This window comes from Lissotriton vulgaris, chromosome 6 (genome assembly GCF_964263255.1).
Source record: "Lissotriton vulgaris chromosome 6, aLisVul1.2, whole genome shotgun sequence".
Taxonomy (NCBI): Eukaryota; Metazoa; Chordata; class Amphibia; order Caudata; family Salamandridae; genus Lissotriton; species Lissotriton vulgaris.
The window spans coordinates 770509624-770532074 of record NC_141694.1 but is presented as its reverse complement, the minus strand read 5'-3'; the positions used below and the strand labels follow the sequence as shown (position 1 = coordinate 770532074).

The 22451-nt window shown below is 52.4% G+C and overlaps 2 protein-coding genes and 1 pseudogene across 6 annotated transcripts in view; 1 reads left to right on the top strand and 2 right to left on the bottom strand.

Moving 5' to 3' along the window:
* Positions 1 to 22451, bottom strand: part of FAM162B (family with sequence similarity 162 member B) — a 304725-nt gene that overhangs the window by 2160 nt on the left and 280114 nt on the right. The window lies entirely within an intron of this gene.
* The window catches only part of LOC147707956 (importin subunit alpha-6), a 395564-nt gene that overhangs the window by 343573 nt on the left and 29540 nt on the right, over positions 1 to 22451 (top strand). The window lies entirely within an intron of this gene.
* Positions 1487 to 2783, bottom strand: LOC147707957 (uncharacterized; annotated as a pseudogene).

Genomic DNA, 22451 nt, shown 5'->3' with positions numbered 1-22451 from the left:
ATCGGGATGGAGTTGCCATAGGCTGGTGTCCCTCCAGTGACGAGACCACCAGTCTGCCTCCTGGTTGGATGAGCCGGGAAGGTGCTCCGCCACCAGGGATATCCCGTTGGACAGGCAATAGTCCCAGAGACTGCGGGCCAGATCGGACAACGCCCTGGACCGGGTGCCCCCGAGATGGTTGATGTAGCGCACTGCTGCCACGTTGTCCATCTTCAGAAGGACACAGCATTGAATTCTGTCCTTCGTCCAACACTGCACCGCAAACGAGCCTGCCATCAGCTCCAAACAGTTGATGTGAAGGGCCTTTTCTGCGGATGACCATACTCCGCCTGTAGAAACCGTGCCGCAACGCGCTCCCCAGCCCACGCCACTGGCGTCTGATTCTAATATCAAATCCGGCTTGGAACCGAAGATCGCTCGACCGTTCCACGCATCCATATGCTCGATCCACCAGCTCAGTTCCGTCCTCGCCTCGCCTGTGAGGGGAACGACCTGGGAGTAAGTAAGGCCGTTGCGCAGGTGAAAAGCCTTGAGGCGTGGAAGGGCCTGGTAATGAAGAGGGCCCGGGAAGATCGCCTGAATGGATGACGACAACAGACCTACCACCCTGGCAAGGTGTCGTAACAAGATTGTAGGACTTGCCAGAGTGCGCCTCAACTCGTCCCTGATCTTGGATAACTTCCGGGAAGGCAGAGACAAGGTGGCCTCCTCCGAGTCTATTAAAAACCCCAGGAACTGCATCCTCCGAGATGGGAGAAGGTCCGATTTTCCCTCGTTGATGATGAACCAGAGGGATTCCAGAAGGTTCACTGCCCTCTGGAGATGGACCAGCAACCTCCGCGGACACTGATGCAGGAGGAGCATGTTGTCCAAATAAATTAATAAAAGGATGCCCTCCGACCGGAGGTGCTCCACCACTGGTTTCAACACCTTGGTATAGCACTACGGAGCGGAGGACAGTCGAAAGGTAGGGAGGCAAATTTGTAGATCTGCTGACCCCACTGGAACTGCAGAAAGCGCCTGTGCGGGGCGAAAATGGGAACCGTGAGGTAAGCATCTTTCAGGTCCAGCCGGACCATCCAATCCCCTTCCAAGAGCAGGTCCCGCAGGAGGTGAATACCCTCCATCTTGAAATGTCGATATACGAGCCAACCGTTGAACTCTTTGAGATTTCTTACCCGACGATAACCCCCGTCCTGTTTCTCCACTAGAAAGATATTGCGGAGAAAACCCTGAGGGTGGAGCTCCGACTGCACAATGGCACCTTTCTGGAGTAGGTCTGCGACCTCCCTGTCTATCAGAGAACATTGGGCCGGTGTGAAGGATATAGGTCTGGGGCGAGAGGTGTGCCTGGGAAGGCCCGAGTACTCTATTTGGAACCCTCCGACTGTCTGTAAGACCCAAGCATCGGAGGTAAGCAAAGACCAGGCGGGAAGAAAACCCCGCAGTCTGCCCCCCACTCTCAAACCTTGCGCATTCTGAATTCTCACCTCTGAGTATTGTAGCCGCCGTCTCCTCTGCCTTTTCCACCCCGGCGGTGGGGGCCTCTGGTCTGGTAGAAGTTTCCGAACCTGTCGGGATCCTGGTACTGACCCCTGTGGGAGTCACCCTGCATGTAGGAGCCTCTGTTATAGGGTCTGCTGGTCGAGTGCCCCCTCCCACGGCCGGCTGCGCCAAAAACACGAGGGGTGAAAATACGCTTCACAGATGTCTGGCCCTTGTCCAGAGAGTTGAACGTGTTCACGAACTTGCCCAATTCCTTGACAAACGGATCCCCGAAGAGATTACCGTCTGCTAACGGGCCTGCCTCGGACGTGGCCAGTTCCCCAACTTCGGGTCGATTTTAATCAGAATAGATCTTCTTCGTTCCGTGGAAATCGCCACATTTGAGTTCCCAAGGAAAATAATCGCTCTCTGCGCCCACCCCGAAAGCGTCTCAGGGGAGATTAGAGAACCCGAGACCTTTGCATCTTCCGCCATGTCTAAAATTTTTGCCAAAGGCCCCGCAGTGTCCAAGAGCTTATCTTGGCACGCCCTCCAAGATCGATCGATGCCCTTCTTGGGGTCCTTCACGAACTTCGTTAAAAAGGTGGACATCTTGGCGTCAATCTCCGAAGTAACCGTGACCTTACCCTCCAAGGAGGGTCGCGGGCATTCTCACTGAAAGCAACTAGGAACCTCCTGATCTAAAGGCTTACGAAGCCTAGCCGCCATGTAGGCCGCAACCTTGGGGGCGGGGACCCACTGCGACGAACGCGGGTGAAGCAGCTCGTCCGGATTAAGCATATCCGTGCTGGGATCTGAAGGTAACGGCTGAGTGGATTGGGAGGGAAGCCACGAGCTCTCCGGGTCCCCATCCCCGTCCGAGGTCTGGGGGGATTCATCCGGGTCGACATAGACATCATCCTGACCCCCGAGTCTCCAGTCGGCGCCTCCTTTGAAGCTGAAGGGGTGTCCGCACTTTTCGCATCCAAGAATGCCTTTTTCAAGCGCGAGAAGGCGTCCGAATCCACCCCGGTGTCTGAGGAGCGCTTCCGCTTAGAATCTACGCTCGTAGATGGTTGGCCTGGAGGCATGGTGTCCGTTTGCCCCGAAGGATCTTCCCTCTGTCCGAGGGGTTGACATTGAGCTTGTAGCTGGTCGATTTTCTTCTCCAGTGGCGCAACCACTCGCGACACAGCCTTCATAATGGAGGAATCCATAACTTGGCAAAAGTGGTCATCAACCGGCAGATACATGACCTGCTCACTCTCCTCCTCCTCATAATACTCGGCATACTCCATCACTGGAATACCAGCAGCCAAATCAATTAGGGGTTATGATAGGGCCAGGCCCTTACAACGATCCACACACAGTGGGGTGTACACCAATGTACTGGGACCCAGCAGCCTCCTCTATGAGGCACCGTGAAGTACCCTGCCTGGGCCGGTCCCAAACACGCAGAAATTGTCCTACCCGCAGCGCGGGTGTTCAGGCTCTAGGCAGGGGCTCTGAAAGCTTAATCTCTCCTTAACGCTGCCCAGACACCAATCAATTAATCTTCCCCCGTGGCGCGCGTTTCAAGTTGAGCCGCCTCAACTGAACGACAAAGCGTAACTCAATGACTCGCGCCCACCGGGGGGTAAAGCTCCTAAGAGCGGCAGCGAAGGACGCGGGGTCCCCTAGCGGCGGGAGGCCGCCCACGCACAGAGCCTGACAGATGGAAAAAGACCGCAAAAGGAGCGGAAAACGCTCCCGCGGCCTCAGCGCAGAGCCCAAGTGTAACCCAAGGGAAAAATAGACACGCTCTAACCCGCGTGACCCTGCACTGAACGAATTAAAGCAAAACAAGGCACTAGTTAGTCAGATTCAAAGGAAGGAAAAAGGCACTCCTCTGTATGCTGCTGGAGCAGCGAAGAAAGAGGGGGATAGAGTGCCAACAGAGAAAGATATGAGGAGTCCTGGCACGGGATTGGACAGTTGCTGATGGGACATTTTTTGTTTCCATTTTCCCTGGTGCTCATGGGAAATGGAGTTTGTTGGTGAATGTTTATACTTTTAAGGGCTGCTGGAGTACAATAAACGGAGAAAGTGACAGCCTAATCAGAAGCCTCCGCTCCTGACATAGAATTCCCTAGGCTAAAGCCAACCCCTTTACCTGAAGAGAGAGACTGTTGGACCCCGTCTTGGTCTCGAGATGGACACCCTGGGAGGAATGTCACACCACTGCAAGCTGGAGTGTATGTGTGCAGGAACCTCAGCGTCTTGCGTCAGTGTGTCAGCATGGAAGTCTTTATCCTCTGCCTGCCCCAGCAAAGATATGGTGTATATATACCAAAAGTACCCTCAGGTACTTGCTGTGTCATGTCGGCCGAGGATGACGAAAGGGATGACCCTTATACATAGTTATTATGCCGAAGATGGTAATCCCGCTATGATTCTGAGAATCCTCATGCAGAATATATTAGGCTAATTTTCTGGGAAAACCACACAATATTTATGCAGTACCTTAACAAGGTAAAAGGTCAATACCAAAAACCATTATGTAGTACAATGGCCGGGAAAATGTAGGTGATAGGTTAGGTGACTACCAAGGCCTATATTGGGGTACATTACAAAACATAACAGTACTGAAACCGCCTTGGTTCAAAGGGAACTGTTGCTTCCACGAGCTGCTTTGTGAGAGGTGTGCCCTGGGACTTCCACTACAATGATCAGCGCAGTACCCCAAACTGCTACATCCTGGACACTGGTAATCAGCCCTCACATTCTTCCAGCTCTCTGCTGCTCCCCCTTCTTTGACTTGGCGATTTCTTGGCCGTTTGTCTAAGTGATCGATGCATAATAATTTACATGCATTACACCCCACTGCTTCTCCGGTATCATGGGGAAAACTTCCCAGAGGAAAGAGGCGGATACTGGGGTCCATCCTTTGGGGATGTTGTTGAACCCTCGCATGAAGACGGAACACCTGCTTCCCAGTCGGGACTTCCTGAAGGTCCTACTCTCAATGATATCCTGTAGGCCAAAATGCCCTCATGGGAGGTACTGGAAACAAAGATTGATGCACTGGTGGCAGATATGAGGATCTTGATGGACAATCGTAGATGGCTGGCTGAATGTGTCATGACTGCGGAAAGAGAATTGGCGGAGGCCCCCCCAGTCCTGGTGACCGTGAAGGAGCAACTCACAGATGTGGAGGCCAGAATTTAAAACTTGGAGTTAATAGCAGAAGATGATGAGAATAGATTTCTTCCCTCTCTTATGCACTGGAGAGAGAGCACAGGGTTCCGGCACGGCCTCCGCTCCCTGGGGCAATGCCGTGGTAGGTAGTGGCTAGACTATTGTATTATAAAGATCCGGTCCACATCATGAGCCAAGCCAGGCAGAAGGGGATCTCAAAGTTGAGAATGGCAAAGTCATGGTGTTCTCGGTCTTCATCAGGTAAGTACAAACACAGTACACCACCTTCTTATAGGTGAACAAATGCCTCTGCCATCTAGGTCTTATTTACTCCAAATGGAGTGCAATTTTTCAATATCCCCCAGTAGGAATGGGGATGGATTGATCAGCACCCGCTGCCCACTTCAAATCAGGGGTCCCCAAAACAAAAATAAGATTGAGGCACAGAGCTAAAAGCTATAGCACGGCTGATCCCTCCAGAGCAGAGGTCCAGCAGGAGTAGCAGTGCAGTCAAAGTGGTGGCAGCAGAGCGAGGCCCTCATCAATCGTGGAGCATGATGGCGCTCGAGATACAGACTCTCACTATAGATCCAGCTTATCTAAGCCCACAGTAATGCTTGGGACTGGGGGTGCTCAGAAGATTACTGGGAATTCACCCTGCCCTCTGGGCCACAGGTTCCTCTTTATCATCTGTTGGGTGGGGAGAAAACCGACAAGGAGCATCCGAACAGTTGACACCCCTATCGAGCAGAACGACTAGGACAAAATACTAGAATGAATGCCAAAAGTCTCCATAAATGCATGGTTTAAACTTATCAATTACTACATACTACACTGAATATACCTGACACCTGACCGTATAAGTAGATACTTCCATATACCAGACCCAGCATGCCATTGATGCAGCAATGATAGAGTCCATATGTTACACACGTTCTGGGCGTGCCCTGCACTACACCATTTCTGGAAGGGAGTTACACAGCTGAACGGGGAGTGCATCGGGAGGGGGATCCACAAACCCCAGGGCAGCGCCTGCTAAGTTGGTTTCCCCACCCTGCAAAGACCAAGATAGGGGGAGGTTTCTGGACCTAGCAAATATTATTGCCAAGCACGAGATAGCTCGGAATTGAAAGGCAATTAGAGGTCTGCTACTGACAATATGGAAGAGGAAACTGATAAAATTGTCGGGATGCGAGGGAAGAATTCTCTTGATTGAGGCACAAAGGGGCATAGGGAGCATTTGCAGAGGTCGTGGCTGGGGTGCACTGGTGGATGGTCTGACATACCCTGAGCAGAATTCATGGGCTGGCTTCCCTGTGGAGGCATTGAGATGTCTTATACGTTCCAAAGTTAATGGCCCATTTCACAATACCTGCCTTTGTGGTCCATGAGACACACCAGTGTTATCCACAGGATGGAGTGCCCGCCTGGCCTGAAGGCTATTTTCTTTTCCTGTATACCAACCTAGATACTGTCTGAGAGGTGATGTACTGACCCGGGGAAGGAGAAGGAGAGGAGTTGTTTGTTCACTGTTGTTTTTCCTTTCTATTATACATAATGGCAGATTGTATTGCTCACTATGCCAAAGTTTCCCATACTGTCATAATAGATTCCAGTAGTACTACATGTCTTGCGTGCCTCTGAAACCCATTAAAATCTGTTTGAAAAAGAAAAAAGGAGCTTCCGAACAGTCACAACTCCTTTGTTCGTTGTACACATAGGCTCACCCGAGTGTTTAGAGGTTCGAATGAGAGTTTTGATGGGGGGTCGTTGCCTACTTGTCCAGGGAAGTGAGAGTTGGGGGGAATGTTGTATGCATGATGGTTGGGATTTTGTGAGTCACGACCCATTGGTTCTCCAATTTATGTCCCAGCCCTTGATGAGGGTGATATGTAGCAGTGTTGGGACCAGATGGTGGATGTAACTATTTGCGATGGCGACCCCCATGAGTTACAAATTTGTCTCCTAGAACATTAGGAGGATGAATATTATGACCAAGTGGTATGAAGTGTTTTCATACCTTAATAGACGGGGTGCCATATGGCGCTCAGGAAGGTTCAGCACATCCATGGAGATGGCAGGGACAGGCCTACCATACCACCTATTCAGTTTATGTGAGAGGAGTACCAATCTGGGTGCATCCAGGGGTCCCTTTCCAAACACTGGAGACCTGATTGACCTAATGGGCAGATTTGTGGTGGCAAATGGTCAGCTACCTGGTCAGGACATAGCGATCAATAATATCTACACCACGAATGTAGATTAGGGGACGTTTCTGATGGAATTTTCTAGCACCTTGGTCCCCATACTTGGTGCACTCGGTCATTATGGAGGGAGATTATCACTGTGTAGCGAAACCCGCTCTGGATCATGCTCACCCCTGCTGAGGGACTCAACGGTTTATAGAACAGCCCAGTTATTTACAGACTGGCAGACTAAATGGTTGCTGGTTGACACCCGGAGCCACACGCATCCACTGACTATGAATTACTCATTCTTCTCCATGAACTTCATGTGGGCTTAGACACTTTCCTCTGCACCCTAGATGTTTGAGGCTTGATACATAAGGTTAAATACCTTGCTTGACCATTTCAGATCACAACCCGGTCTTCTTACATTTGGGGTGGGAGTAGGCAAGCACCTGTATCAGCACACCATCAGAGATTGTATTTGGCAATATTTCTAGGACAATCCTGGCTCAGCATCTTCCTCACAGATGGATTGGGATGCTTTTAAGGCAGTGCTCAGTGGGAAAGCATAGCGGAACGGAGGGTGTTAAGCACACTTTATTAAATGAGATTGTGATGTCAGAGGCAGAATTAAGGGACATAGTGAAGCAGCAGCAGGCCCAGAGGCTTAGATGCTATTATAATAGAAAATACATGCAACAGGTGCATGCAGAACATGACCAGACTGGCACGCTCTTAGCTTGGCTTGCTAATTCTGCCAAATGGGGCTTGGTCATTGTGGAACTTAAGACAGACCAGGAGACCTGGCTCTATAGGCAAGTGGATAGTAACCAACATTTCAGAAGATACTATTCTCGCCTCAGACCGAGCACCTCTGCACACACAGGAGGTGCTACCAGTGATTTCCTAGATTCATTACTCTTACCGGTCATTACACCAGAGGAGGCTTAAGAGTTGAGTTGATATTACTGTGCAGGAGATACGGGTGGCAATAAAGATTAAGGCAAGGAGCAAAATGCCTGGGACGTACGACTTCCCCATTGAGTTCTACGTCACATATGCTGACATGTTGGGCCCTAAGTTGGTGGATCCATACAAGGCAGCTAAAGAAGTGGGCCATCTGCCGCCTTCTACCCGTGAGGCGTTGGTGGGGCCTTTGCTAAAACCTGGGACACCTGCACATGACAATAGGCATATAGATCATTGTCGGTGCTCCACGTTGACTAGAAAATCTTTAGCCAGGTTCTGGCAACTAGACTCCTCCCCTTCATGACAAACTAGTACACCCAGCTCAAGCAGGGTTTATTCCTGGCCGCAACACTGTGATTAATATCAGGAGACTCTTAACGTCATAGGAGGCCGATATTTATGACCCTGGGGAAGAAGCGGTATTTACAGTAGCTACAGAGAAAAACTTCGACAACTTAGAGTGGGACTTTTTCTATAGCGTGATGGAACGCCCTGGTTGGGGCACGGTTTTGTGGCTTGGATTAGGTTGCTGTAAGGTACCCCATGGCCAGAGTTCGAACAGGTCGTATTATCTCAGAGACCTACAGGGTGGACTGCGGGTCCAGGCACGGTTGCGCCTTATCCCCCCTACTTTTTGCGTTGGCAATGAAGCCACTGGAAAGCTGTGCTAGATCTGGGTGCCATTTCCAGGAATAACAGTTGGTAGGCACTTAGGACTTAGAGGGTGCCAAACGCCTACTAGAAGATTTTGGCTTGCTATCTGGGCTGAGGGTCAGCTGCCAGAAGTCATGATTGTTCCCAGCGCTTGCAAATCACAGACCCCCTGGGGGACTAGAGCTGTTGCAGTGGGAACCCTGATGTCTGTAATATCTGGGTGTTGCAGTTTTCCATGACCAGGCTTACTTGTTAGACAGGAATGTAAGATGGCAGTTCGCACGCTTAGAGCATGCACTGACTTCTGGAAGATGCTTCCTTTACCTGTAGCAGGACGCATCGCTCTTCTTAAAATGGTTGTACTCCCCCGGCTGCTTTGTTTTGTTGTAGTTCTACCTGCATGGATCCCTCGGGCACTGTTCCCGGAGCTAGACTCACTCATTATTGGTTTTATATGGGGAACGAGCAGTAGGAGGGTTTTTCAAACTACATTGCAGCACCCTGAAGGGGAGGGAGGCATGGCAGTTCCTGAATTTGAGACATATTACATTGCGGCGCAGCTCCAGTGGCTCACGCAGTTGTTGGCGGTTAGGCTGACCCCAGGGCGTGAGATGGGACAGTTTATACCTGAGCTCCACCAGCTGCTCAGAGTACTCTTGAGGACAGGACACCCTCTCACTGACGATACCACTGAATACCGAGTGCTGCAATGTGGTTGGGTTAGGTTCATACAAAGAACACAAGTGCAAATTTCATATTTGCCAGACATGCCCCTAGATATGTTTGAGTTGCTTCCCCATGGGGGTGGGAATGGTGGGGCTTAGTAGATTGGATTCCTGCGGGTGAGATGCAGGAGCTGGACTTGTTCCGAGCAGAGGAGCTCTTCCCGTTTGAGGGCTTTCACTTTCGCTTGGAATTTGACTTACCTCTGTGGCACTTTCTGCTCCATAGGGTGGTGACTGCTGCGGTCTGGAAACACTGGGGTGCGAGCATGTCGGAACCACTGCATCATAAGAGCTGCCAATACATAGTCACGTCCTCGGGCACTTTCAAAGCGGTCACCTATTTATGTAGGGCAATTAGAGCAGACATGCTACATCCCCTAGATGGTTTATGGACCCGATGGGAGGAGGACCTGTGGATTCCCATACTGGAGGGTGACTTTGTTAGACCAAGTCCCCAGGGTATCAAGGACCACCCAATTTAAGATAATCAATTTCTATGTCTTTAATAGAGTATGCCTCACCCCAGGGAGATTAAATAGGTATTTCAATGCAGTTGGAGCAGCATGACCACGATGTTGGGTGGTACGGGATGGAACTCTTGCATATACTATTGAGCTGCGGTCACTAGCGTCTATTGGGAAGAGATCACAAACACAGTTGCTGACTTTACAATGAGAGAGGACCTCTGCTCCCAGGGGCACTGTTTGTTGAGTAGGTTCCCACACACCGCATGGTCCAAGGTCACTTGCAGGTTCCAAGACTTGGCCTTCATTTTGCCAAATAATTAAATTACTAGAAACTGGAAGGTTCCCAGGGGACCCCGTACTGCAGTCTGGTGTACGGAACTCAAGTGGTGGGCAGGGTATGAAAGTGGAGTGCTGCTCCGAGAGGCGCAACTCAGGGAGGTGGATGAGAAGCTATGATTGGAGAGTTACAGGAGATCACAGTTGGATATGTATTGATTTGATCGTATTGCGTATGATGCCACCTTCTCGCCAGTGTTTGATACTGCTTTAAAACTCAATAAAGTCTGTTTAAAAATAAAGTGGTCAACGCAGCCAGTACACAGTTCTCAGTACTCCCCTTTGGGGTCACAACAGCCCCAAGAGTCTATACAAATTGTGTGACAGAGGTCGCTGCTCACCTCAGAAGTGGGGGTGTCTGCATGTTTCCTTATCTAGACCACTGGCTGATCAAGAGCAGCAGCAAGCAGAAATACTTAGCACACATTCCGACAACACTCAGTTTATTATTCAAATTAGGGTTCACAATCAATGTGAAAGTCTTACCTTCAACCGTAACAGATCCAGCCATTTCAAGGATCAATACTAAATGCTATTACTGGTTAGCATATTCCAATGAACAACGGGTGATGGCATTTCAATAGCTACTGCCCTTGTTGAAAACTGAAATGAGACTGTGTGTGTTGATGGTATCCTGCATAGCAATAGCCCAAAACCCAGATTCCACATGCACATTCTCCAGCAATGCCTCACCAATCAATGGACATAAGTGGAGGGCCGACTCGAAGATCTAGTGTTAATAAATGCCAGCAATCCACTCTGTGCATTGGTGGAACACCCACAACCTATTAACAGGTAGGCCTTTTTTGGACCCCCTTCCTCAGTGACCATTGACCCAAACCATCGCTCAACGGAGAAGTGCACACCTTGGAGGCAAAACTGTACCAGGTCCATGGTGTTCATCACAACTACACACATTAACTATCTAGAGCTCTTAACCGTCATCCGAGCACTCAAAGCCTTTTGTGCAATATTAAAGAACAAGACAGTCCTGATCAAAGAAGACAACATGACTGCAATGTATTTGTGAGAAATTGGATTGTTGGGTGACTGCAGTGTGAGCCCTGGTTAAGCAGCAACCACAATCCTTATCAGGGCGAGGCACAAAAGAGCCCTAAATTAACCTGTGCTCAACCCTCTGGTAGCTTGGCACAGCTCAGTCAGGCTTAACTTAGAGGCTTTGTGTAAAGTATTTGTGCAACACTTCAAACAGTAATAAAGTGAAAAATAACACACAAAAAGGATCTCACACCAAGTTAGAAAAATAGAACAAAATTGAATAAATAAAACAAGACCATGGGGGCGTGGTCAAGAGTGTCGATGGCGGTTGCACCGTAGGAGTGCTCCAGACCCCTCCGTCCTCCGCTCTTTCATTGCCTGCCATCGGGACCCTAGTAATCCATCAGCTGTTCGCCTGCTTACCTGAGAGTCCAGGGGGATCCTCTGTGGAGGTCCTGGCTATCCTGAACCATTCGAGTGGCCCTGGACTCCAGGACCAGCCGCACGGACTTTCAAAATGGTGGCTGCGGTGGATTTCCCCGTATTCCTGCCTGACCTCAAGCCCTAAACACTCTAACGGGAGCCGGTCCTAGTGCCTTCCCGATCCCTCTGCCGGCAGACCCAGTGATCTGGTTCCCCCCGCTGCTGCCTGTCGGTCCACATCTGGTGCCCTGGTGCCTTTCGGGGGCCACCTGCCGTGCTCCAGTGCGGCCCCCTCTGCTGCCGAGGATCCTTGGTGCCTGCCCGCCTCCGATCGAGCGGCGATGTGCTGGTGTGCGTGTCTCCCCTGGCAGACCTTCGGAGCTGCATTGCGGGAGCTGCGGCTGTCCTGAGCTCCAGTGGAGGCCTCCCTGATGCAGGTGGCGGCTGCGGACTTGACGTTGAGTCCCTTGTGCGGCAGCCCCCATCCGAATCCAGCCTGGAAGCCTGGCGCACGGAGACATCAGCAAGGAGGTGAGGAGGAGTGCTGGTTGCTTGCCAGGGGCTCTGAGTCGGCCGTCGATTGGGCAGCAAGAGGAGCGTTTCAACCCCACCCCCACTGATTGCTCCTGGGCCCAGGGGTGCCCCGCACTTCACCTGGTCCTGTACTGTGGGGATACTACGCAGTGGCCTGATTGGGGTGGTGGAGGCTCCCCTCCCTCCTTGGTGGTGCAGTGTGCTGGAGGCCTCTCGACTGCCATTCCGGGCAGTGGCGCTCCGGCGGCGATGCCACCCGCCCTCCTCTTGAGCACGGTACCTGCGGCACTGGCAGGCCCCTTGTCGCGATTCTCTGGTAGGGGCTCCACATGAGGCTTGACTCCTGAGACGCCTCTACTAAGGATCTTTAGAGCAGGGTTCTCCCGGCTGCCGCCCAACTCGCTGGGGTGCGGGAGCTGGAACCGCTGATTGGGCAGTGGTAGACGACCTTCGCACTGGCGTGGCCCCCTCCTCTATTCCTTTGCTGCGGGGTGGTCCTGAGGCCCTGGCTTGAGACGATCCGGCGTGCCCTGCCAGCTGTTGAATCGCAGTGCCTGGGTGCGGCGACCGGCCTGCTGCAGTGGGTGGCCCCCCTCCTCCCCTGGCGCTTGAGTAAGGAGTGGGGGGTGTTGCGACTTCCGGCTCGGGCTGTGATGGCCCTATTTGTGTGAACTGTACCTCCTGGTGGGCCGGATGTTAAATAGTAGCAGACGGCTGTGACCCGCCTGGTGGATCTCAGCCGCTATATCGAGCGGAGGTGTCTGTGTGCTCTTGGTGTCCCCCAGTCCCTCCTGAGACTCTGACTGTTCTCTCCTTTCACCATCAGGTTGTTGGCTCTGGTCCCTCTGTTCTAAAGGACCTGGAGGTCCTGGACTGATACCACCCGTGTCCCCTGAGGGTCGGTGTGCCCAGAGTTCCCTCCGCTCCCCGCGGACGTCCCCTGCAGAGGTCATCGGTGGTGGTCGTGAAACGGTGGGGCTCAGACGTGTCTTGTCCCCTTTCGCCATGCCCCCCCACTGGCCTGCCTGTCCACTTGGTCCCCACGCTGCTTTCTCTCCTTGCTCGAAGGTAACCACCCAAACCAAGATGGATCGGTTTACCACCATGGATACTGGAGCCACTGGGGGTCCCACAGACAAAGAAACCCCTGCAGTGACGGACCTTGCTACCATTCTCCAGACGAGCCACACATAGCAATCCTCGGTCAAGGGTAAGATTGCGCAGGTTAGAGTAGACATGAGCTTGATCAGGCAAGATCTCCGCAATGCTACTGCCTGGATTAAGGAAGCGGAATCCTGAACATCTACCGTGGAGGATGACATTCATCAGCTTAAGCTCCAAATGACCCACACGCAAGAGTTACATTGACGGGCCGAGGATGCTTAAAACCGGTCCCGTCGCAACAACTTACGCCTGATTGGGGTTTTCGGAGGGCGTGTAGCAGGGTCAAGTGGTGGAGTTTGTGGAGCGCTGGATACGCTCCTGGATGCCCGAGGGCTCTCTCTCCCCCTTGTTCTCGGTTGAGAGGGCACATCGTTCCCTTGCTCCCTGCCCGCCGCCGGGCGCCCCTCCCCGATCAATCAACCTGTGGATCCTCAACTTCAAGGATCGAGATGCTGTCCTGGCCGAGTCTTAAAAGAAACAGCCTCTCAAGCATGAGAACCTGATGATATTAGTCTTCCCTGACTACACCCGAGAGGTTCAGACCTTCCACCGTTCCTTCGGAGAGGTGAAACAAAAGCTGCGCTCGCTCAACATCCAGTATAGGCTCCTCTTCCAGGCTCATTTGCGAGTGGTTTTCCAGGACAAATTTCTCTTCTTTGACACGCATGGAGGAGGCATGGACATGGGCAACAGCGGAACGTCCGCTAAGAATGAATGCCCAGAACCCAACGCAATCCAACAGCAATTGGGGGCACCCGACGGGACATGCCGGTCCTCCGGCCATGGCGCAGACGCTCCGGTTGACGCAGAGGCCAAAGACGCTCACGCTCGGACTCCCCAATTGGACCTTCACGGAGAACCAAGCCTGGATTACCGGGAGAAGCCTCCCCCGCCAGGCGGCGTTCCGGCTCCTCAGGCCATTCCGACACCGGAGGTGTTTCACCTCACCCGTCCTTGCTGGACCTCCCGGACACTGACCTCTCCCGCAGCCCGACGCTCCTCTCAGGACCGGCTTGAACCCTTTGCTGAGCTTTTAACTTTTCCTTTGCCTCTTCAGATGCTGACTGGCATCACCCAATGCTAGCACCCTATCTAACGACAAACTTGTCACGATGGCTATAGATATGAACATCCTTATCTTATCTTATCTTAAGGGGATTTTGAGTCACCATAAGTTTCCTGGCGCTGATTGAATGCTGAAAGGTGTAGGCACGGGGGTCTAGTCAGACTGTGTAAAAAGAAAAGTTTTCAGAATTTTTCTGAACTCCAGAAGAGAGTTGGAAGATTTGAACGGGAGAGGCAGTGGGTTCCAGAAGTTGGGAGCTAAGTGAGCGAATCTGCGGCCACCAAATGTTTTAAGCTTAATTGAGGGGGTAGCTAGGAGCTGGTGATGAGAGGACCGTAGATTGCGTGCCGGACGGTAGGGGGTGACCAAGGATTTGAGAAAGGCAGGAGAGGTCCCAGAGACAGCTTTGAATGCCAGGCAGCCAAATCTTAAATGCAGCCCTCCGTTCAACCGGCAGCCAATGGAGTTTGCAAAGTAATGGCTTCGCCGACTGCCACTTCGGGGTCTTGTAGGCCAGTCTGGCCGCCTGGTTCTGTACTATTTGAAGCCTGTGAAGAAGGGATTTGGGTAGGCCATGGTACAGAGAGTTTGAAAAATCCAAGCGGGACAGTACCAGGGCGATCAGGACTTGTATCAGAGCCTCAGGTGTGAGGAGGTGGGAGACTTTCTTGATTTTTTTGAGCTGGAACATGCATGATGACACGACAGCACCTACCTGGGGCTTGAGGGAGAGCTCCGGGTTGATAATGACCCCAAGACTTTTTGCTGACTTGGCTGGAGCAGGTGGGGGGGCCAAGCTCCACCGGCCAGAACTGTGGACCCCAATATTTAGGGCTACTGCTTGGGAGAATTAGCTCTGTTTTCCCCGGGTTCAGCTTGAGCTGGTTAAGGTTCATCCAATGTTGGATGTGGAGCATCACCGCTTGACAGTCAGTGGCTGCATTTGGAGTGTTGAGAGGGAAGATGATTTGCAGATCGTCTGCATAATTGAAGACGGTGATGTCCCACCTCTTCAGGGAGTGAATAAGTGGTTGGAGATTGAGATTAAAAAGCAGAGGGTCAGGGAAGATCCCTGAGGCACTCCGCAGGTAGATGGCACCTTGGCAGCCGTGAAAGGGCCTAAGCGAACCGCTTGGGTTCTGGCCGATAAGAAGGATTTGAGCCAGGCAGAGGCCAGGCCCTGGATGCCGGCCTGTTCGACACGGTGGAGAAGGATGTTATGGTCCACCGTGTCGAACGCTGCTGACAGATCTAATAGGACGAGCGCTTGAGGTGCCCCTTTGTCGGCATTGCACCTTAGAGAATCCATGACTGCCAGGATCACAGCCTCGGTGGAGTGGGCTGGTCCGAAACCGGCCTGGTTGGGTTCGAGATAGTTGGAGCACTCGATGAATTGAGAGAGGCAGCTGGTGACATGTGCCTCCAAAAGTTTGGATAGGTAGGGCAGAAGGGAGATAGGCCGATAGTTGGCATGGTCATCTGGGTCGGCACAGGTTTTTTTTAGCAGGGGCACCAGGACTGCCTCCTTAAAGGAGTTGGGCACTGTGCCTGTCTCAAGGGAGGTGTTTAACAGGGGTAGGATGCAGTCCGGCAGGGCCAGGCAGATGTCGTGAAACACAGAGGGGGGACAGCAGTCGTTGGGTGAGCCTGATTTGACTCGAGCAGCGAGTTTGGCTAGAATGTTGGAAACAAGGGTCGGAAAGCTTAGAAGTGAGAGTGCGTTTCGAGGGGAGGAAGGAGATATGGCAGCGGGGGGGACAGGGGGGATAGTATTCTTAATCTTAGTGATCTTATCGATGAAGAACCTGTTTAGGGCATTGCAGGACTCTTGCGTGGGGGTCTGGGAAGGAAGGGTTCTAGCGTCGGACGTAAGCTCGCTCATAACTGTAAAGATCTCTTTGGACTTATTAGGGGCAGTGAGAATCCTTTCAGAGATATGTAGGGATTTTGCTGCCAAGATTGCACTTTTGTATTTTTTTCGTGCAGTGACGTATAACTCTCTGTCGGAGGGCAAGTAGTTACGTCTCCACCTACGTTCCATCTGGCGTAATTCAAGTTGCTGAGTTTTCAGGGTGGTGTTAAACCACCTGTGTGATTTACTGTGCCTGGAGCGAGGGTATCTGGAGAGGGGGGCGAATTGGTCGCTGGCCTTGGTGATCCAACCGGAGAAGTCTTCCTCCAGTATGTGAACAGTCGCGGTGCTGCGCGGCTGGGGGCGAGTATCAGCCAAGAGCGAGAGGAAGCCTTGAGAGTCAAGTGCAATCCATTTGCGGGCAGCCCCACCTGTGAGTGGGGGGACCTTTACCCGACCCCTGACAGGTATCACGGTGTCGATCATATAATGATCCGACCAGATGCAGGGCGTGATCACGGGGCAGGAGAGCGTAAGGTTGTGGGTCCAGATATGGTCTAGTATGTGGCCCCTGATGTGGGTGGGAGAAGTGACGAGTTGAGTCAAGTTAAGGCTGGAGAGAACTTCGAACAGCTCAGCCGCATGAGGGCCAGCGTCGCAGTCGTTGTACCAATAGTTGAAATCGCCGCATGACAGCGACTCGAGCAGAAGAAGTGATCAAGTTGGCTAGCTGTTCGCTGAAGGCAACGGGAAACAGGGGCATAGGGTGGGGGGGGGGCGATAGAGAACGATAAGGGTAAGAGCTCCCTTTCCAGTTTCCAGGCTGATGATGAGGTTGTCCACATCAGCGAGGATAAAAGAGGACGTGGAGATAAATTTGAACTCCTTTCGGATGACAGCTGCCACCCTACCGCCAGCCCGACCAGAGGGTCGGTTCATGTTAAGAATGTAGTAGTCGGGGGCAGTGCCGCCAAGATGTCAGGGAGAGAATCGTCAGTCAGCCAGGTCTCAGTGAGTAGGAGGATGTCAGGTCTTTCATCAATGAGGAGGAGAAAAAGGTTGGCCCGGTGTTTTACAAATGAACGTGTATTTAAATATAATACACAGATTTGCGTCTCTGTAGTACTGGGGCGGGCTGGGGGCTTGCAGCTGGGGCGTGGGGGAGAGGCAGTACGCGCGATGCCACATGAGGAGGCACGCTCTCGGCTTACTTCAGAGAGAACACAGTGTGCGGGTTGTAGTTTCCTGAGGGCGGTGGGAGAATAAGTGAGGAGAGTGACAGCATTCCTAGCCCCTGGGCCCGTCCGGCCACGGACTACTAAGAGGAGGGGTCCTCCACGACTTTCCCTGCTTCCAAGCATTTTAGTTTGGTTCTTTGCTTCACTGTTTATTGTTCGGGCGACAGATGCTTCCGTTCCTAAAGTGTAGAGTGGGGGGTGGGCGGGTTTGGGAGGGGTTGGGGCTGCGGCCCCTGTTTGTATTGGTTTTTATTATCTTTGTTTTCCTCACCAACTTCGTTCCTTTACATCTGGACAAATACATGTCACTCGCTGCTATGGAACCATGTCCACTGGCTCTAGACGTAGTCTCACCGCCACGACCTCTGCCATGCTGGCCGGCGACCTGGCCCCTTACACAGCTTCCCCCTGTCCGGCGATTCTAGAGGGGCGTCGTCGCTCCATATAATGTCCTGGAATGTTAATGGCCTGCTAGATAATATCAAGCGTGCAGCTGTCCTGCGATATGCCCATACTCCTGCTCCAAGAGACCCATCTGCTGGGCAACCACTGTCCCTACCTTGCGTGACACGGCTATGGTGCAATCTACCACTCTGGGTTTAGTAGGGGGCCAAGAGGGGTAGCTATTTTGGTGTGTCGCACTCTCCCTTTGGTGGCGCGTAAAGTGACACACGACCCTCAGGGCTGTTTTTTTCTACTGGAAGGGGCCCTCTGAGATCGCCCTCTTTATCTGCTAGCTGTTTATTCCTCTCCCACCCTGTTGGCTTCCACACTCCAGCGGCTTACCTCAGAGGTCGCTGCCCTGCCCTTGGGACTGACCGTTGTCGTAGGTGATTTCAATGCAGTTATGGATCCCAGCCTTGGTACCGCGTCACCCCCTCTGCCTCCAGGATTGCCCTATCTGGCCTCCTCTCGACATGGGCTGCTAGCCTGGGTCTCGGAGATGCCTCTAGACTTTGGTACCCAATGACGAGACAGTACACCCATACCTTGGCCTCTCACCACACGCACATGCGCATAGACTATGTCTTTCTGCCGGCTCAGGACTGCCATTCGATTCAAACAATCTCTATCCTCCCCCGAGGCTTGTCAGACCATTCCCCGGTGGCACTACGCATAGGCTCCCAACCCCCATAATCTCTCCCAGTCTGGCGACTCAACGCCTGGTTTCTCCAGGACGAGGAGTTAAAAGACCAAATAGGTACTGAGCTTCGCCTTTATTTCACCACTAACCAAGGTTTGGTGTCCTCATCCCGCACCCTCTGGGAGGCCGGAAAGGCCTCTATTTGGGGTTTCGCCGAAGGCCAACTAAAAAACACCCACGCGGCGCGTGACTCTCAACTCACGCTTCTGTAAGCGCAGGCCGCCCAGCTCGAGACACTCCCCCCTGACGACAAGACTGATGCACAGGACAGGAGACCTGCGTTCCGGAGGGATTAGATCAGACAGAACTCCCTGGAAGCTGCCAAATTGCTTTGGCGATCTTCCGTGGCCCAACTGTATGGTTGGGGAGACAAAAAGGGGAAGCTCCTCCACCGCCTTGTCACCTACCATATGGTCAAACGTGTAATACCGGAGGTAACTGATATGAGCGGCGAGATCCAACGTGCCCCGACAGCGGTGGCCCAATTCTTTGCCACTTTATATGCTACCCTCTATTCAGCCTTGACGCCTGGTCTTTCACTCCTCGAGCTCCTCCGGTGGGAACGGTTTCCCTCCCGCACCTTAGTGAGCTTGAGGCAGAGGCGCTAGACCTTCCAATTACCCCCGAGGAGGTGTCCGATGCCATATCACGCATGGCGCCAGTAAGACACCGGGCCCAGACGTAGTCCCCCAAGAATTTTATGCATCTTACCGGGACACCTTTGTCTCACCTCTTATGGCAATGTACAACTAAGCAAGGAGTGTGGCTCTTTCCGCCCAGAGACAGACCTAGCTACCATTGTAGTGATTCCAAAGTCTCAGCCCCCTCGAGCTGCTGCTCGGAATATCTTCCAATTTCACTTATCGATACTGAGCTCAAGATCTTTGCTTCTGTCCTGGCGCACCGCGTAAGACCACATTTAGCTAACCTGGTCCATCCAGATCAATGCGGCTTCATGCCTCTTCGAGGGACCAGGCACTTTCTTAGACGCCTTCAGCTTGCCCTTGCGAACCAACACTTGTTGTCTCCCTACTTGTCTCTCCTTCTTATAGATTTCGAGAAGGCTTTTGATTCGGTTGATTGGGGTTATCTGGAGGCGGTGTTGGAGCAGATGGGCTTTGGAATCCCTTTCCGCAACTTGGTGATGACGTTGTATCACCAGCCCCGGGCGCAGGTTCTTGTTAACAGAGCCCTGTCTTGCCCCTTCCCCATTAGGAGAGGTACACAGCAGGGATGCCCCCTCTCACCGATCCTATTTGCTCTGTCAATGGAGCCCCTTGTCTGCCTTTTTCGATCAGACTACTCCCTCACTGGATGGAGATGGCCTGACTTTGAAGAGGATAAGGTCGCACTCTATGCAGACGATGTACTGCTGTTCCTGGCTGACCCGGCCCATTCGGGGCCCAGGTGCCTCCGAGCTCTGGAATTTTTTGAGCGCACCTCCGGCCTTCGGCTCAACCCGGCCAAGTCTGTGTTGGTCCCTCTTCACTTGTCCCGTAAGTGCTTCGATTGGCAGTCGACGATTCCCCTCCGACGACAGTCCTTTAAGTACTTGGGGATCTGTGTAGCCCTTCTCCCTGACCTTGCATTGTCATTGAACTCCACCCCCCTGGTTAGGCGGGTTCGTGCTCATCTCAAATGGCGTACGCTGCCCCTAAACGCTCTTGGGAGGATAGCACTTTTTAAAATGATGATTTTACCTCACTTTCTTTATATGCTCCAAAATACACACCTCTGCTTTGCTAGGTCTTGATTTCGTTAAATGGATGGTCTGGCCACCAAGATTTTGTGTGGGGGGGGGAGGGCGGAGGCCCAGGCTGGCCCTGGCCCAATGCCGAATCCTGCCTTTTGATGGGGTCTTGGGATGATGAGTCTCTATCTCTACTACTTAGCAGCTAGGCTCCTAACGGTTCACGATTGGTTTAACCAGGCTGGTTCAACCCGGCATACCGCCTGGAAATGCACACTTTGGGCTTCTCCTCTATCCAGGGGATGCTATTTGGCGACATCGTTACCCAGGCTCTCCCTGAGGTCACACGCAGAGTACTCCTGGCCTGGCGGGCCTCACTGCGTCATACCCGCTGGTCCGGTACGCTGACTCCATATACTCCCTTGTGGTGCGATACCAGGCTCCGAGAGGTTGCTTCCCTATGAGAGTTCCGGCCCTGGGACCTCATCGGGATCTCCCTGCTGGGCGATGTCTGGAGTGGTACCCATCTGTGCTCCTTTAAGGATTTACAGGCCAGACACTCCCTCCACTCCTCTCAATTTTTCTGGTACTTGCAGCTGCGCAATGCCCTCCGCCCCTATATTCTAGTTGGCACTTCCTTGCCAGAATATAGTCCACCTGAAGCGCAGGTCATGACTGGGTATTTGGAAAGAGGAGGGATTTCCCACATCTATCGTTCACTCACCAACAACACCCCCATACTCCCTCTCCCAACTCTGGGACAAGTGGGAGGGTTGGCTCAGAGCACTAGACGACGCTGACTGGAGAGACCCCCTGATGGCCCCTAAAACAATTGCGGTCTCAGCGAGACTTCGGTTGGTTCAAATATACTTCCTACATGCTGCCTATTAAACACCGCTACGTCTCCATCGCGCGGGGCTTCGGGCTGACGCTCTCTGTCCCCGCTGCCCCCACTCTCTTGCAGATTTCTATCACATGGTATGGCTTTGTCCTGCGATACAGGGGTATTGGGAGGCCTTAACGGGGGAGCTCACTGAGGTCTTGGGCTGCGAGGTTCCTCTTGATCTTATGAGTGTTCTCCTGGGCGTCACTGAGTTGTTGGATGGCAACAGGGCCGAGAAACTTTTCCTTAATACAGTATTGGTGGTAGCCAAGAGAGACATTGCTGCTCACTGGTTCGACATTATCACACCCACTTGACGCGCTGGCTCAGGGGGGTGGATTGGTGTGCCGGGCAGGAACGCCTCATTACGTGGCATGGGGATGTCCTAAGAAATTTCACCAAATCTTGGGCAAATGGGTTGGAGTGCTAGAAGACTAATGTGGATTGCTGCGATCTCTGGATTGGAAGTGGATATGCTGACACTGGACTTTTGTGTGTCTACCTTTTATGCCCATGTGATGTGTTTTTGCCTTGGTCTAGCCTTTTAAGTCCTAAATCTGAATGGTGCTGTTTCCCTTGTTACATTCAAAACTCAAAAAAATTGATTATCAAAAAAACAAGACCGTAACTAATTTTCAAGGAATAAAGTGCAAAATAGCGCCTATCTCGTCACGCTGCACCAGGTCAAGATCAAAAAATCTGGCCAACCGCGATGAAGCGCAGGCCGGATACAGTCCCAGATTAGTCCCCGCTGAAGTTTTACGTTACGTTTTGTGTCAAGAATCCTGGTAACGTTGGAGACAGTGCGAAGAACAGGCCCGGCATCACAGACGGGCGGGCTGGAGCTGGCAGTTTTCCACCAGCGGCGATGCTGTAGTGCGAAGAGACAGGCTGGCGGTGCTTTGTGCTGATTGAGTGCGAGCAACGCTGTCTCAGTGCAAACTGGCCCATTTGTGAAAAGCCTAAAAGCTTGATTTTAGCTCGCTGAGCCACACCAAGGGTCCAGGACCTAAGCTGCACCACTTGGGGGTCACAAATATGCTGCAGCTCGGCCCAGGAGCTGTTTGAAGAGCCTTTTATGTTCATGAGGGTCAGATCAGGAGGACAGCAGACTAGCCCTTTCAGCAGCACCACAGTCAGATCAGGAGGCCAGCAGACTAGCCCTTTCAGCAGCACCGCAGTACTTCTTCCTGGCAGAGTATTCACACTTCTAGAAGTGTACTAAAGAGTTGGTGTCTGTGGTCCTCTTTTTATATCCTGGTGCCCTGGTTCTGGGAGATGGGAAAAGCTTCTATACTGTGGATTTGAAGTGCATGGGGAATTCCCTGCCTCCCCTGCTCTGGCTCTAAGATGGCTGCAGTAACAGTGTGGAGTTTTTAGAGTCTTTGTGTGAATGTAGAGCACGTGCTTTCAGTGCTCTGCCCCCACCCCTATCCTATCTGTAAACTGTCATTCC